We start from the raw sequence: 14,273 nt of genomic DNA, 5'->3' as shown, positions 1-14,273 counted from the left end.
ATGTTTCTGCCAACTTTCAAACTGAGGACCTTTCGCATATGAGATGAACGTGATAACCACTACACTACAGAAACAGCCTCTTGTGGAGTGGCAAAGTATTGAATCTGGAAGAGCCATCGTAACAGAATACACTTAAAATCATAAAGTAAAAGTATGTTTCTGCCCCACTTTCAAACTGAGGATCTTTCGCATATGAGATGAACGTGATAACAACTACACTACAGAAACTGTCTCTTGGGGAATGGAAAATAATTAAACCTGGAAGTGCAATTTGCATATGGGCTTTCAAAAATATTTTTTCTGCTAATAGTAACAGAAAAATCCTAAATAAAAAGAAATTTTCTGCCCAGTTTCAATCTGGTAACTTTTTGCGTGTTAGGCGAACGTGATAACCACTACACTACAGAAACAGCGTCTGTGCCAACAGAAAAGTATTGAAACTGGAAGAGCCTTAGTAACAGAATACTAATAAAATCATAAAGTAAAAGTATGTTTCTGCCTACTTTCAAACTGATGACCTTTCGCATATGAGATGAATATGATAACCACTACACTACAAAAACTGCCTCTTGGAGAACTGAAAAGAATTAAAGTCGGAAGTGCAATTTGCATATGGGCTTTCAAATATATTTTTTCTGCTAATAGTAACAGAAAAATCCTAAAATCATAAATAAAAAAAAGTTTCTACTCAGTTTCAAACTGGGGACCTTTCGCGTGTTAGGCGAATGTGATAACCACTACACTACAGAAACTGCCTCTGCGGGAATGGAAAAGTATTGAAAGTAAAAGTATGTTTCTCCCCACTTTCAAACTGGGGACCTTTCACGTGTTTGGCGATTGTGATAACCACTACACTACAGAAACTGCCTCTGTGGGGACGGAAAAGTATTGAACCTGGAAGAGCCATAGTAACAGAATACTCTTAAAATCAAAACGTAAAAGTATGTTTCTGCCCAGTTTCAAACTGGGGACCTTTCGCGTGTGAGGCGAACGTGATAACCACTACACTACAGAAACTGCCTCTGTGGGGGCGGAAAAGTATTGAACCTGGAAGACCCATAGTAAAAGAATCCTCATAAAATCATAAAGTAAAAGTATGTTTTTGCCCACTTTCAAACTGAGGACCTTTCGCATATGAGATGAACGTGATAACCACTACACTACAAAAACTGCCTCTTGGGGAACGGAAAAGAATTAAACTTAGAAGTGCAATTTGCATATGGGCTTTCAAAAATATTTTTTCTGCTAATAGTAACTGAAAAATCCAAAAAAAAATAAAAAATTCAGCCCTGTTTCGAACTGGGGACCTTTCACGTGTAAGGCAAACGTGATAACCACTACACTACAGAAACTGCCTCTGTGGGGTTGGAAAAGTATTGAACCGGGAAGAGCCATAGTAACAGAATACTCTTAAAATCATAAAGTAAAAGTAAGTATCTGCCCAGTTTCAAACAGGGGACCTTTCACGTGTGAGGCAAACGTGATAACCACTACACTACAGAAACAATCTCTTGTGGAGTGGCAAAGTATTGAACCTGGAAGAGCCATAGTTATAGAATACTCTTTAAATCATAATGTAAAAGTATGTTTCTGCCTACTTTCAAACTGAGGATCTTTCACATATGAGATGAACGTGATAACCACTACACTACAGAAACTGCCTCTTGGGGAACGGAAAAGAATTAAACCTGGATGTGCAATTTGCATATTGGCTTTCCAAAATGTTTTTTCTGCTAATAGTAACAGAAAAATCCTAAAATCATAAATAAAAAAAATGTTTCTGCCCTTTTTTGAACTGGGGACCTTTCGCATGTTAGGCGAATGTGATAACCACTACACTACAGAAACTGCCTCTGTGAGGATGGAAAAGTATTGCACCTGGAAGAGCCATAGTAACAGAATACTCTTAAAATCATAACGTAAAAGTATGTTTCTGCCCAGTTTCGAACTGGGGACCTTTGCGTGTGAAGTGAACGTGATAACCACTACACTACAGAAACTGCCTCTGCGGGGACGGAAAAGTATTGAACCTGGAAGAGCCATAGTAACAGAATCCTCATAAAATCACAAAGTAAAAGTATGTTTCTGCCCACTTTCAAACTGAGGACCTTTCGCATATGAGATGAATGTGATAACCACTACACTACAGAAACTGCCTCTTGGGGAACGGAAAAGAATTAAACCTGGATGTGCAATTTGCATATTGGCTTTCCAAAATGTTTTTTCTGCTAATAGTAACAGAAAAATCCTAAAATCATAAATAAAAAAAATGTTTCTGCCCAGTTTCGAACTGGGGACCTTTTGCGTGTTAGGCGTATGTGATAACCACTACACTACAGAAACTGCCTCTTTGGGGATGGAAAAGTATTGAACCTGGAAGAGCCATAGTAACAGAATACTCTTAAAATCATAACGTAAAAGTATGTTTCTGCCCAGTTTCGAACTGGGGACCATTCGCGTGAGAGGCGAACGTGATAACCACTACACTACAGAAACTACCTCTGCGAGACCGGAAAAGTATTGAACCTGGAAGACCCATAGTAACAGAATCCTCAAAAAATCATAAAGTAAAAGTATGTTTCTGCCCACTTTAAACTTGGAAGTGCAATTTGCATATGGGCTTTCAAAAATATTTTTTCTGCTAATAGTAACAGAAAAATCCTAAATAAAAAATAAATTTCTGCCCAGTTTCAAACAGGGGACATTTCGCGTGTTAGGCGAACGTGATAACCACTACACTACAGAAACAGCCTCTTGTGGAGTGGCAAAGTATTGAACCTGGAAGAGCCATAGTTATAGAATACTATTAAAATCATAAAGTAAAAGTATGTTTCTGCCAACTTTCAAACTGAGGATCTTTCGCATATGAGATGAACGTGATAACCACTACACTACAGAAAATGCCTCTTGGGGAACGGAAAAGAATTAAACCTGGAAGTGCAATTTGCATATTTGCTTTCAAAAATATTTTTTCTGCTAATAGTAACAGAAAAATCCTAAATAAAAAGAAATTTTCTGTCCAGTTTCAAACTGGGAACTCTTTGCGTGTTAGGCGAACGTGATAACCACTACACTACAGAAACTGCGTCTGTGCCAACGGAAAAGTATTGAAACTGGAAGAGCCATAGTAACAGAATACTAATAAATCATAAAGTAAAAGTATGTTTCTGCCTACTTTCAAAATGAGGACCTTTCGCATATGAGATGAATATGATAACCACTACACTACAAAAACTGCCTCTTGGAGAACTGAAAAGAATTAAACTCGGAAGTGCAATTTGCATATGGGTTTTCAAAAATATTTTTTCTGCTAATAGTAACAGAAAAATCCTAATATCATAAATAAAAAAAAAGTTTCTACCCAGTTTCAAACTGGGGACCTTTCGCGTGTTAGGCGATTGTGTTAACCACTACACTACAGAAACTGCCTCTGTGGGAACAGAAAAGTATTGAACCTGGAAGAGCCATAGTAACAGAATACTCTTAAAATCATAATGTAAAAGTATGTTTCTGCCCAGTTTCAAACTGGGGACCTTTGCGTGTGAGGTGAACGTGATAACCACTATACTACAGAAACTGCCTCTTCGGGGACGCAAAAGTATTGAACCTGGAAGACCCAAAGTAACAGAATCCTCATAAAATCATAAAGTAAATGTATGTTTCTGCCTACTTTCAAACTGAGGACGTTTCGCATATGAGATGAATGTGATAACCACTACACTACAAAAACTGCCTCTTTTGGAACGGAAAAGAATTAAACTTGGAAGTGCAATTTGCATATGGGCTTTCAAAAATATTTTTTCTGCTACTAGTAACAGAAAAATCCTAAAATCATCAATAAAAAAAATGTTTCTGCCCAGTTTCGAACTGGGGACCTTTCGCGTGTTAGGCGAACGTGATAACCACTACACTACAGAAACAGCCTCTTGTGGAGTGGCAAAGTATTGAACCCGGAAGAGCCATAGTAACAGAATACTCTTAAAATCATAAAGTAAAAGTATGTTTCTGCCCACTTTCAAACTGAGGATCTTTCGCATATGAGATGAACGTGATAACCACTACACTACAGAAACTGCCTCTTGGGGAACGGAAAAGAATTAAACCTGGATGTGCAATTTGCATATTGGCTTTCAAAAATATTTTTTCTGCTAATAGTAACAGAAAAATCCTAAAATCAATAATAAAAAAAATGTTTCTGCCCATTTTTGAACTGGGGACCTTTCGCGTGTTAGGCGAACGTGATAACCACTACACTACAGAAACTGTCTCTTGTGCAACGGAAAATAATTAAACTTGGAAGTGCAATTTGCATATGGGCTTTCAAAAATATTTTTTCTGCTACTAGTAACAGAAAAATCCTAAAATCATAAATAAAAAAAATGTTTCTGCCCAGTTTCGAACTGGGGACTTTTCGCGTGTTAGGCGTACGTGATAACCACTACACTACAGAAACTGCCTCTTGGGGAACGGAAAAGAATTAAACCTGGATGTGCAATTTGCATATTGGCTTTCAAAAATATTTTTTCTGCTAATAGTAACAGAAAAATCCTAAAATCATAAATAAAAAAAATGCTTCTGCCCATTTTTGAACTGGGGACCTTTTGCGTGTTAGGCGAACATGATAACCACTACACTACAGAAACTGCCTTATGGAGAATGGAAAAGAATTAAACTTGGAAGTGCAATTTGCATATGGGCTTTCAAAAATATTTTTTCTGCTACTAGTAACAGAAAAATTCTAAAATCATAAATAAAAAAAATGTTTCTGCCCAGTTTCGATCTGGGGACCTTTCGCGTGTTAGGCGAACGTGATAACCAGTTCACTACAGAAACTGCCTCTGTGTGGTTGGAAAAGTATTGCACCTGGAAGAGCCATAGTAACAGAATCCTCATAAAATCATAAAGTAAAAGTATGTTTCTGCCCACTTTCAAACTGAGGACCTTTCGCATATGAGATGAATGTGATAACCACTACATTACAATAACTGCCTCTTGGGGAACGGAAAAGAATTAAACTTGGAAGTACAATTTGCATATGGGCTTTCCAAAATATTTTTTCTGCTAATAGTAACAGAAAAATCCTAAAATCATAAATAAAAAAAATGTTTCTGCCCAGTTTCGAACTGGGGACCTTTTGCGTGTTAGGTGTATGTGATAACCACTACACTACAGAAACTGCCTCTTTGGGGATGGAAAAGTATTGAACCTGGAAGAGCCATAGTAACAGAATACTCTTAAAATCATAACGTAAAAGTATGTTTCTGCCCAGTTTCGAACTGGGGACCATTCGCGTGTGAGGCGAACGTGATAACCACTACACTACAGAAACTACCTCTGCGAGAACGGAAAAGTATTGAACCTGGAAGACCCATAGTAACAGAATCCTCAAAAAATCATAAAGTAAAAGTATGTTTCTGCCCACTTTAAACTTGGAAGTGCAATTTGCATATGGGCTTTCAAAAATATTTTTTCTGCTAATAGTAACAGAAAAATCCTAAATAAAAAATAAATTTCTGCCCAGTTTCAAACAGGGGACATTTCGCGTGTTAGGCGAACGTGATAACCACTACACTACAGAAACAGCCTCTTGTGGAGTGGCAAAGTATTGAACCTGGAAGAGCCATAGTTATAGAATACTATTAAAATCATAAAGTAAAAGTATGTTTCTGCCAACTTTCAAACTGAGGATCTTTCGCATATGAGATGAACGTGATAACCACTACACTACAGAAAATGCCTCTTGGGGAACGGAAAAGAATTAAACCTGGAAGTGCAATTTGCATATTTGCTTTCAAAAATATTTTTTCTGCTAATAGTAACAGAAAAATCCTAAATAAAAAGAAATTTTCTGTCCAGTTTCAAACTGGGAACTCTTTGCGTGTTAGGCGAACGTGATAACCACTACACTACAGAAACTGCGTCTGTGCCAACGGAAAAGTATTGAAACTGGAAGAGCCATAGTAACAGAATACTAATAAATCATAAAGTAAAAGTATGTTTCTGCCTACTTTCAAAATGAGGACCTTTCGCATATGAGATGAATATGATAACCACTACACTACAAAAACTGCCTCTTGGAGAACTGAAAAGAATTAAACTCGGAAGTGCAATTTGCATATGGGTTTTCAAAAATATTTTTTCTGCTAATAGTAACTGAAAAATCCTAATATCATAAATAAAAAAAAAGTTTCTACCCAGTTTCAAACTGGGGACCTTTCGCGTGTTAGGCGATTGTGTTAACCACTACACTACAGAAACTGCCTCTGTGGGAACAGAAAAGTATTGAACTTGGAAGAGCCATAGTAACAGAATACTCTTAAAATCATAATGTAAAAGTATGTTTCTGCCCAGTTTCGAACTGGGGACCTTTGCGTGTGAGGTGAACGTGATAACCACTATACTACAGAAACTGCCTCTTCGAGGACGCAAAAGTATTGAACCTGGAAGACCCAAAGTAACAGAATCCTCATAAAATCATAAAGTAAATGTATGTTTCTGCCTACTTTCAAACTGAGGACGTTTCGCATATGAGATGAATGTGATAACCACTACACTACAAAAACTGCCTCTTTTGGAACGGAAAAGAATTAAACTTGGAAGTGCAATTTGCATATGGGCTTTCAAAAATATTTTTTCTGCTACTAGTAACAGAAAAATCCTAAAATCATCAATAAAAAAAATGTTTCTGCCCAGTTTCGAACTGGGGACCTTTTGCGTGTTAGGCGAACGTGATAACCACTACACTACAGAAACAGCCTCTTGTGGAGTGGCAAAGTATTGAACCGGGAAGAGCCATAGTAACAGAATACTCTTAAAATCATAAAGTAAAAGTATGTTTCTGCCCACTTTCAAACTGAGGACCTTTCGCATATGAGATGAATGTGATAACCACTACACTACAGAAACTGCCTCTTGGGGAACGGAAAAGAATTAAACTTAGAAGTACAATTTGCATATGGGCTTTCAAAAATATTTTTTCTGCTAATAGTAACAGAAAAATTCTAAATAAAAAATAAATTTTTGGCCAGTTTCAAACAGGGAACCTTTCGCGTGTTAGGCGAATGTAATAACCACTACACTACAGAAACAGCCTCTTGTGGAGTGGCAAAGTTTAAACCTGGAAGAGCCATAGTAACAGAATACTCTTAAAATCATAATGTAAAGTATGTTTCTGCCCCACTTTCAAACTGAGGATCTTTCGCATATGAGATGTACGTGATAACCACTATACTACAGAAACTGCCCTTGGGCAATGGAAAAGAATTAAACCTGGAAGTGCAGTTTGCATATGGGCTTTCAAAAATATTTTTTCTGCTAATAGTAACAGAAAAATCCTAAATAAAAAGAAATTTTCTGCCCAGTTTCAAACTGTGAACTTTTTGCGTGTTAGGCGAACGTGATAACCACTACACTACAGAAACTGCTTCTGTGCCAACGGAAAAGTATTGAGCCTGGAAGAGCCATTGTAACAGAATACTAATAAAATCATAAAGTAAAATTATGTTTCTGCCTACTTTCAAAATGAGGACCTTTCGCATATGAGATGAATATGATAACCACTACACTACAAAAACTGCCTCTTGGAGAACTGAAAAGAATTAAACTCGGAAGTGCAATTTGCATATGGGCTTTCAAATATATTTTTTCTGCTAATAGTAACAGAAAAATCCTAAAATCATAAATAAAAAAAAGTTTCTACCCAGTTTCAAACTGGGGACCTTTCGCGTGTTAGGCGAATGTGATAACCACTACACTACAGAAACTGCCTCTGCGGGAATGGAAAAGTATTGAAAGTAAAAGTATGTTTCTCCCCACTTTCAAACTGGGGACCTTTCACGTGTTTGGCGATTGTGATAACCACTACACTACAGAAACTGCCTCTGTGGGGTTGGAAAAGTATTGAACCGGGAAGAGCCATAGTAACAGAATACTCTTAAAATCATAAAGTAAAAGTATGTTTCTGCCCAGTTTCAAACAGGGGACCTTTCGCGTGTGAGGCAAACGTGATAACCACTACACTACAGAAACAGTCTCTTGTGGAGTGGCAAAGTATTGAACCTGGAAGAGCCATAGTTATAGAATACTCTTAAAATCATAATGTAAAAGTATGTTTCTGCCCACTTTCAAACTGAGGATCTTTCGCATATGAGATGAATGTGATAACCACTACACTACAGAAACAGCCTCTTGGGGAACGGAAAAGAATTAAACCTGGATGTGCAATTTGCATATTGGCTTTCCAAAATATTTTTTCTGCTAATAGTAAATGAAAAATCCTAAAATCATAAATAATAAAAATGTTTCTGCCCTTTTTTGAACTGGGGACCTTTCACATGTTAGGCGAATGTGATAACCACTACACTACAGAAACTGCCTCTGTGAGGATGGAAAAGTATTGCACCTGGAAGAGCCATTGTAACAGAATACTCTTAAAATCATAACGTAAAAGTATGTTTCTACCCAGTTTCAAACTGGGGACCTTTGCGTGTGAGGTGAACGTGATAACCACTACACTACAGAAACTGCCTCTGCGGGGGCAGAAAGTATTGAACCTGGAAGACCCATAGTAACAGAATCCTCATAAAATCATAAAGTAAAAGTATGTTTCTGCCCACTTTCAAACTGAGGACCTTTCGCATATGAGATGAATGTGATAACCACTACATTACAATAACTGCCTCTTGGTGAACGGAAAAGAATTAAACTTGGAAGTACAATTTGCATATGGGCTTTCAAAAATATTTTTTCTGCTAATAGTAACAGAAAAATCCTAAAATCATAAATAAAAAAAATGTTTCTGCCCAGTTTCGAACTGGGGACCTTTCGCGTGTTAGGCGTATGTGATAACCACTACACTACAGAAACTGCCTCTTTGGGGATGGAAAAGTATTGAACCTGGAAGAGCCATAGTAACAGAATACTCTTAAAATCATAACGTAAAAGTATGTTTCTGCCCAGTTTCGAACTGGGGACCATTCGCGTGAGAGGCGAACGTGATAACCACTACACTACAGAAACTACCTCTGCGAGAACGGAAAAGTATTGAACCTGGAAGACCCATAGTAACAGAATCCTCAAAAAATCATAAAGTAAAAGTATGTTTCTGCCCACTTTAAACTTGGAAGTGCAATTTGCATATGGGCTTTCAAAAATATTTTTTCTGCTAATAGTAACAGAAAAATCCTAAATAAAAAATAAATTTCTGCCCAGTTTCAAACAGGGGACATTTCGCATGTTAGGCGAACGTGATAACCACTACACTACAGAAACAGCCTCTTGTGGAGTGGCAAAGTATTGAACCTGGAAGAGCCATAGTTATAGAATACTCTTAAAATCATAAAGTAAAAGTATGTTTCTGCCCACTTTCAAACTGAGGATCTTTCGCATATGAGATGAACGTGATAACCACTACACTACAGAAACTGCCTCTTGGGGAACGGAAAATAATTAAACCTGGAAGTGCAATTTGCATATTTGCTTTCAAAAATATTTTTTCTGCTAATAGTAACAGAAAAATCCTAAATAAAAAGAAATTTTCTGTCCAGTTTCAAACTGGGAACTTTTTGCGTGTTAGGCGAACGTGATAACCACTACACTACAGAAACTGCGTCTGTGCCAATGGAAAAGTATTGAAACTGGAAGAGCCATAGTAACAGAATACTAATAAATCATAAAGCAAAAGTATGTTTCTGCCTACTTTCAAAATGAGGACCTTTCGCATATGAGATGAATATGATAACCACTACACTACAAAAACTGCCTCTTGGAGAACTGAAAAGAATTAAACTCGGAAGTGCAATTTGCATATGGGTTTTCAAAAATATTTTTTCTGCTAATAGTAACAGAAAAATCCTAAAATCATAAATAAAAAAAATGTTTCTGCCCAGTTTCGAACTGGGGATCTTTCGCGTGTTAGGTGTATGTGATAACCACTACACTACAGAAACTGCCTCTTTGGGGATGGAAAAGTATTGAACCTGGAAGAGCCATAGTAACAGAATACTCTTAAAATCATAACGTAAAAGTATGTTTCTGCCCAGTTTCGAACTGGGGACCTTTGCGTGTGAGGTGAACTTGATAACCACTATACTACAGAAACTGCCTCTTCGGGGACGCAAAAGTATTGAACCTGGAAGACCCAAAGTAACAGAATCCTCATAAAATCATAAAGTAAAAGAATGTTTCTGCCTACTTTCAAACTGAGGACGTTTCGCATATGAGATGAATGTGATAACCACTACACTACAAAAACTGCCTCTTTTGGAACGGAAAAGAATTAAACTTGGAAGTGCAATTTGCATATGGGCTTTCAAAAATATTTTTTCTGCTACTAGTAACAGAAAAATCCTAAAATCATAAATAAAAAAAATGTTTCTGCCCAGTTTCGAACTGGGGACCTTTCGCGTGTTAGGCGAATGTGATAACCACTACACCACAGAAACTGCCTCTGTGGGTTTGGAAAAGTATTGAACCGGGAAGAGCCATAGTAACAGAATACTCTTAAAATCATAAAGTAAAAGTATGTTTCTGCCCACTTTCAAACTAAGGATCTTTCGCATATGAGATGAACGTGATAACCACTACACTACAGAAACTGCCTCTTGGGGAACGGAAAAGAATTAAACCTGGATGTGCAATTTGCATATTGGCTTTCAAAAATATTTTTTCTGCTAATAGTAACAGAAAAATCCTAAAATCAATAATAAAAAAAAATGTTTCTGCCCATTTTTGAACTGGGGACCTTTCGCGTGTTAGGCAAACGTGATAACCACTACACTACAGAAACTGCCTCTTGGGGAACGGAAAAGAATTAAACTTGGAAGTGCAATTTGCATATGGGCTTTCAAAAATATTTTTTCTGCTACTAGTAACAGAAAAATCCTAAAATCATAAATAAAAAAAATGTTTCTGCACAGTTTCGAACTGGGGACTTTTCGCGTGTTAGGCGTACGTGATAACCACTACACTACAGAAACTGCCTCTGTGGGGTTGGAAAAGAATTGAACCGGGAAGAGCCATAGTAACAGAATACTCTTAAAATCATAAAGCAAAAGTAAGTTTCTGCCCAGTTTCAAACAGGGGACCTTTCGCGTGTGAGGCGAACGTGATAACCACTACACTACAGAAACAGCCTCTTGTGGAGTGGCAAAGTATTGAACCTGGAAGAGCCATAGTTATAGAATACTCTTAAAATCATAATGTAAAAGTATGTTTCTGCCCACTTTCAAACTGAGGATCTTTCGCATATGAGATGAACGTGATAACCACTACACTACAGAAACTGCCTCTTGGGGAACGGAAAAGAATTAAACCTGGATGTGCAATTTGCATATGGGCTTTCAAAAATATTTTTTCTGCTAATAGTAACAGAAAAATCCTAAAATCATAAATAAAAAAAATGTTTCTGCCCAGTTTCGAACTGGGGACCTTTCGCGTGTTAGGCGAACGTGATAACCACTTCACTACAGAAACTGCTACTGTGGGGTTGGAAAAGTATTGCACCTGGAAGAGCCATAGTAACAGAATCCTCATAAAATCATAAAGTAAAAGTATGTTTCTGCCCACTTTCAAACTGAGGACCTTTCGCATATGAGATGAATGTGATAACCACTACACTACAGAAACTGCCTCTTGGGGAACGGAAAAGAATTAAACTTATAAGTACAATTTGCATATGGGCTTTCAAAAATATTTTTTCTGCTAATAGTAACAGAAAAATTCTAAATAAAAAATAAATTTTTGGCCAGTTTCAAACAGGGAACCTTTCGCGTGTTTGGCTAATGTAATAACCACTACACTACAGAAACAGCCTCTTGTGGAGTGGCAAAGTTTAAACCTGGAAGAGCCATAGTAACAGAATACTCTTAAAATCATAATGTAAAGTATGTTTCTGCCCCACTTTCAAACTGAGGATCTTTCGCATATGAGATGAACGTGATAACCACTACACTACAGAAACTGCCCCTTGGGGAATGGAAAAGAATTAAACCTGGAAGTGCAGTTTGCATATGGGCTTTCAAAAATATTTTTTCTGCTAATAGTAACAGAAAAATCCTAAATAAAAATAAATTTTCTGCCCAGTTTCAAACTGTGAACTTTTTGTGTGTTAGGCGAACGTGATAACCACTACACTACAGAAACTGCTTCTGTGCCAACGGAAAAGTATTGAGCCTGGAAGAGCCATAGTAACAGAATACTAATAAAATCATAAAGTAAAATTATGTTTCTGCCTACTTTCAAAATGAGGACCTTTCGCATATGAGATGAATATGATAACCACTTCACTACAAAAACTGCCTCTTGGAGAACTGAAAAGAATTAAACTCGGAAGTGCAATTTGCATATGGGCTTTCAAAAATATTTTTTCTGCTAATAGTAACAGAAAAATCCTAATATCATAAATAAAAAAAAAATTTCTACCCAGTTTCAAACTGGGGACCTTTCGCGTGTTAGGCGATTGTGATAACCACTACACTACAGAAACTGCCACTGTGGGCATGGAAAAGTATTGAACCTGGAAGAGCCATAGTAACAGAATACTCTTAAAATCATAACGTAAAAGTATGTTTCTGCCAGTTTCGAACTGGAGACCTTTCGCGTGTTAGGCTAACGTGAAATCCACTACACTACAGAAACAGCACCTTTGGGAACACAAAAGTATTGAACCTGGAAGATCCATAGTAACAGAATACTCATAAAATCATAAACTAAAAGTATGTTTCAGCCTACTTTCAAACTGAGGACTTTTCGCATATGAGATGAATGTGATAACCACAACACTACAAAAACTGCCTCTTGGGGAACGGAAAAGAATTAAATGTGGAAGTGCAATTTGCATATGGGCTTTCAAAAATATTTTTTCTGCTACTAGTAACAGAAAAATCCTAAAATCATAAATAAAAAAAATGTTTCTGCCCAGTTTCGAACTGGGGACCTTTCACATGTTAGGCGAACATGATAACCACTACACTACAGAAACTGCCTCTGTTGGGTTGGAAAAGTTTTGAACCAGGAAGAGCCATAGTAACAGAATACTCTTAAAATCATAAAGTAAAAGTTTGATTCTGCCCACTTTCAAACAGAAGATCTTTCGCATATGAGATGAACGTGATAACCACTACACTACAGAAACAGCCTCTTGGGGAATGAAAAAAAGAATTAAACCTGGATGTGCAATTTGCATATTGGCTTTCAAAAATATTTTTTCTGCTAATAGTAACAGAAAAATCCTAAAATCAATAATAAAAAAAAAGTTTCTGCCCATTTTTGAACTGGGGACCTTTCGCGTGTTAGGCGAACGTGATAACCACTACACTACAGAAACTGCCTCTTGTGGTACGGAAAAGAATTAAACTTGGAAGTGCAATTTGCATATGGGCTTTCAAAAATATTTTTTCTGCTACTAGTAACAGAAAAATCCTAAAATCATAAATAAAAAAAATGTTTCTGCCCAGTTTCGAACTGGGGACCTTTCGCGTGTTAGGCGATCATGATAACCACTACACTACAGAAACTAACTCTCTGGGGTTGGAAAAGTATTGCACCTGGAAGAGCCATAGTAACATAATCCTCATAAAATCATAAAGTAAAAGTATGTTTCTGCCCACTTTCAAACTGAGGACCTTTCTCATATGAGATGAATGTGATAACCACTACACTACAGAAACTGCCTCTTGGGGAACGGAAAAGAATTAAACTTAGAAGTGCAATTTGCATATGGGCTTTCAAAAATATTTTTTCTGCTAATAGTAACAGAAAAATCCTAATATCATAAATAAAAAAAATAGTTTCTACCCAGTTTCAAACTGGGGACCTTTCGCGTGTTAGGCGATTGTGATAACCACTACACTACAGAAACTGCCTATGTGGGGATGGATAAGTATTGAACCTGGAAGAGCCATAGTAACAGAATACTCTACAAATCATTACGTAAAAGTATGTTTCTGCCCAGCTTCGAACTGGGGACCTTTGCGTGTGAGGTGAACGTGATAACCACTACACTACAGAAACTGCCTCTGCGGGAACTCAAAAGTATTGAACCTGGAAGAGCCATAGTAACAGAATCCTCATAAAATCATAAAGTAAAAGTATGTTTCTGCCCACTTTCAAACTGAGGACCTTTCTCATATGAGATGAATGTGATAACCACTACACTACAGAAACTGCCTCTTGGGGAACGGAAAAGAATTAAACTTAGAAGTGCAATTTGCATATGGGCTTTCAAAAACATTTTTTCTGCTAATAGTAACTGAAAAATCCTATATAAAAATTAA

General features: G+C 37.0%; 17 non-coding genes across 17 annotated transcripts; all 17 read right to left on the bottom strand.

Annotated features, from left to right (window-relative positions):
* Nucleotides 1–944: 944 nt before the first annotated feature.
* Nucleotides 945–1,017, bottom strand: TRNAV-CAC (transfer RNA valine (anticodon CAC)). The gene has a single exon. It is a non-coding gene; the product is annotated as a tRNA-Val (tRNA).
* Nucleotides 1,018–2,270: 1,253 nt separating this feature from the next.
* Nucleotides 2,271–2,343, bottom strand: TRNAV-AAC (transfer RNA valine (anticodon AAC)). Its single transcript has one exon. It is a non-coding gene; the product is annotated as a tRNA-Val (tRNA).
* An 80-nt stretch (nucleotides 2,344–2,423) lies between these two features.
* On the bottom strand, nucleotides 2,424–2,496 carry TRNAE-CUC (transfer RNA glutamic acid (anticodon CUC)). Its single transcript has one exon. It is a non-coding gene; the product is annotated as a tRNA-Glu (tRNA).
* Nucleotides 2,497–3,847: 1,351 nt separating this feature from the next.
* On the bottom strand, nucleotides 3,848–3,920 carry TRNAV-AAC (transfer RNA valine (anticodon AAC)). The gene has a single exon. It is a non-coding gene; the product is annotated as a tRNA-Val (tRNA).
* A 270-nt stretch (nucleotides 3,921–4,190) lies between these two features.
* On the bottom strand, nucleotides 4,191–4,263 carry TRNAV-AAC (transfer RNA valine (anticodon AAC)). Its single transcript has one exon. It is a non-coding gene; the product is annotated as a tRNA-Val (tRNA).
* A 117-nt stretch (nucleotides 4,264–4,380) lies between these two features.
* TRNAV-AAC (transfer RNA valine (anticodon AAC)) lies at nucleotides 4,381–4,453 on the bottom strand. The gene has a single exon. It is a non-coding gene; the product is annotated as a tRNA-Val (tRNA).
* Nucleotides 4,454–5,256: 803 nt separating this feature from the next.
* Nucleotides 5,257–5,329, bottom strand: TRNAV-CAC (transfer RNA valine (anticodon CAC)). The gene has a single exon. It is a non-coding gene; the product is annotated as a tRNA-Val (tRNA).
* A 1,351-nt stretch (nucleotides 5,330–6,680) lies between these two features.
* Nucleotides 6,681–6,753, bottom strand: TRNAV-AAC (transfer RNA valine (anticodon AAC)). Its single transcript has one exon. It is a non-coding gene; the product is annotated as a tRNA-Val (tRNA).
* Nucleotides 6,754–7,690: 937 nt separating this feature from the next.
* TRNAV-AAC (transfer RNA valine (anticodon AAC)) lies at nucleotides 7,691–7,763 on the bottom strand. Its single transcript has one exon. It is a non-coding gene; the product is annotated as a tRNA-Val (tRNA).
* A 1,029-nt stretch (nucleotides 7,764–8,792) lies between these two features.
* On the bottom strand, nucleotides 8,793–8,865 carry TRNAV-AAC (transfer RNA valine (anticodon AAC)). The gene has a single exon. It is a non-coding gene; the product is annotated as a tRNA-Val (tRNA).
* An 80-nt stretch (nucleotides 8,866–8,945) lies between these two features.
* Nucleotides 8,946–9,018, bottom strand: TRNAE-CUC (transfer RNA glutamic acid (anticodon CUC)). Its single transcript has one exon. It is a non-coding gene; the product is annotated as a tRNA-Glu (tRNA).
* A 1,351-nt stretch (nucleotides 9,019–10,369) lies between these two features.
* TRNAV-AAC (transfer RNA valine (anticodon AAC)) lies at nucleotides 10,370–10,442 on the bottom strand. The gene has a single exon. It is a non-coding gene; the product is annotated as a tRNA-Val (tRNA).
* Nucleotides 10,443–10,713: 271 nt separating this feature from the next.
* On the bottom strand, nucleotides 10,714–10,786 carry TRNAV-AAC (transfer RNA valine (anticodon AAC)). Its single transcript has one exon. It is a non-coding gene; the product is annotated as a tRNA-Val (tRNA).
* A 613-nt stretch (nucleotides 10,787–11,399) lies between these two features.
* Nucleotides 11,400–11,472, bottom strand: TRNAV-AAC (transfer RNA valine (anticodon AAC)). The gene has a single exon. It is a non-coding gene; the product is annotated as a tRNA-Val (tRNA).
* A 1,434-nt stretch (nucleotides 11,473–12,906) lies between these two features.
* Nucleotides 12,907–12,979, bottom strand: TRNAV-AAC (transfer RNA valine (anticodon AAC)). Its single transcript has one exon. It is a non-coding gene; the product is annotated as a tRNA-Val (tRNA).
* Nucleotides 12,980–13,251: 272 nt separating this feature from the next.
* On the bottom strand, nucleotides 13,252–13,324 carry TRNAV-AAC (transfer RNA valine (anticodon AAC)). The gene has a single exon. It is a non-coding gene; the product is annotated as a tRNA-Val (tRNA).
* Nucleotides 13,325–13,441: 117 nt separating this feature from the next.
* On the bottom strand, nucleotides 13,442–13,514 carry TRNAV-AAC (transfer RNA valine (anticodon AAC)). Its single transcript has one exon. It is a non-coding gene; the product is annotated as a tRNA-Val (tRNA).
* Between the last annotated feature and the right edge of the window lie 759 nt (nucleotides 13,515–14,273).

This window comes from Taudactylus pleione, unplaced genomic scaffold, assembly GCF_031769625.1.
Source record: "Taudactylus pleione unplaced genomic scaffold, aTauple2 ptg000050l, whole genome shotgun sequence".
Taxonomy (NCBI): domain Eukaryota; kingdom Metazoa; phylum Chordata; class Amphibia; order Anura; family Myobatrachidae; genus Taudactylus; species Taudactylus pleione.
The sequence above is the reverse complement of the archived record's forward strand: the minus strand, read 5'-3'. Positions and strand labels throughout refer to the sequence as shown.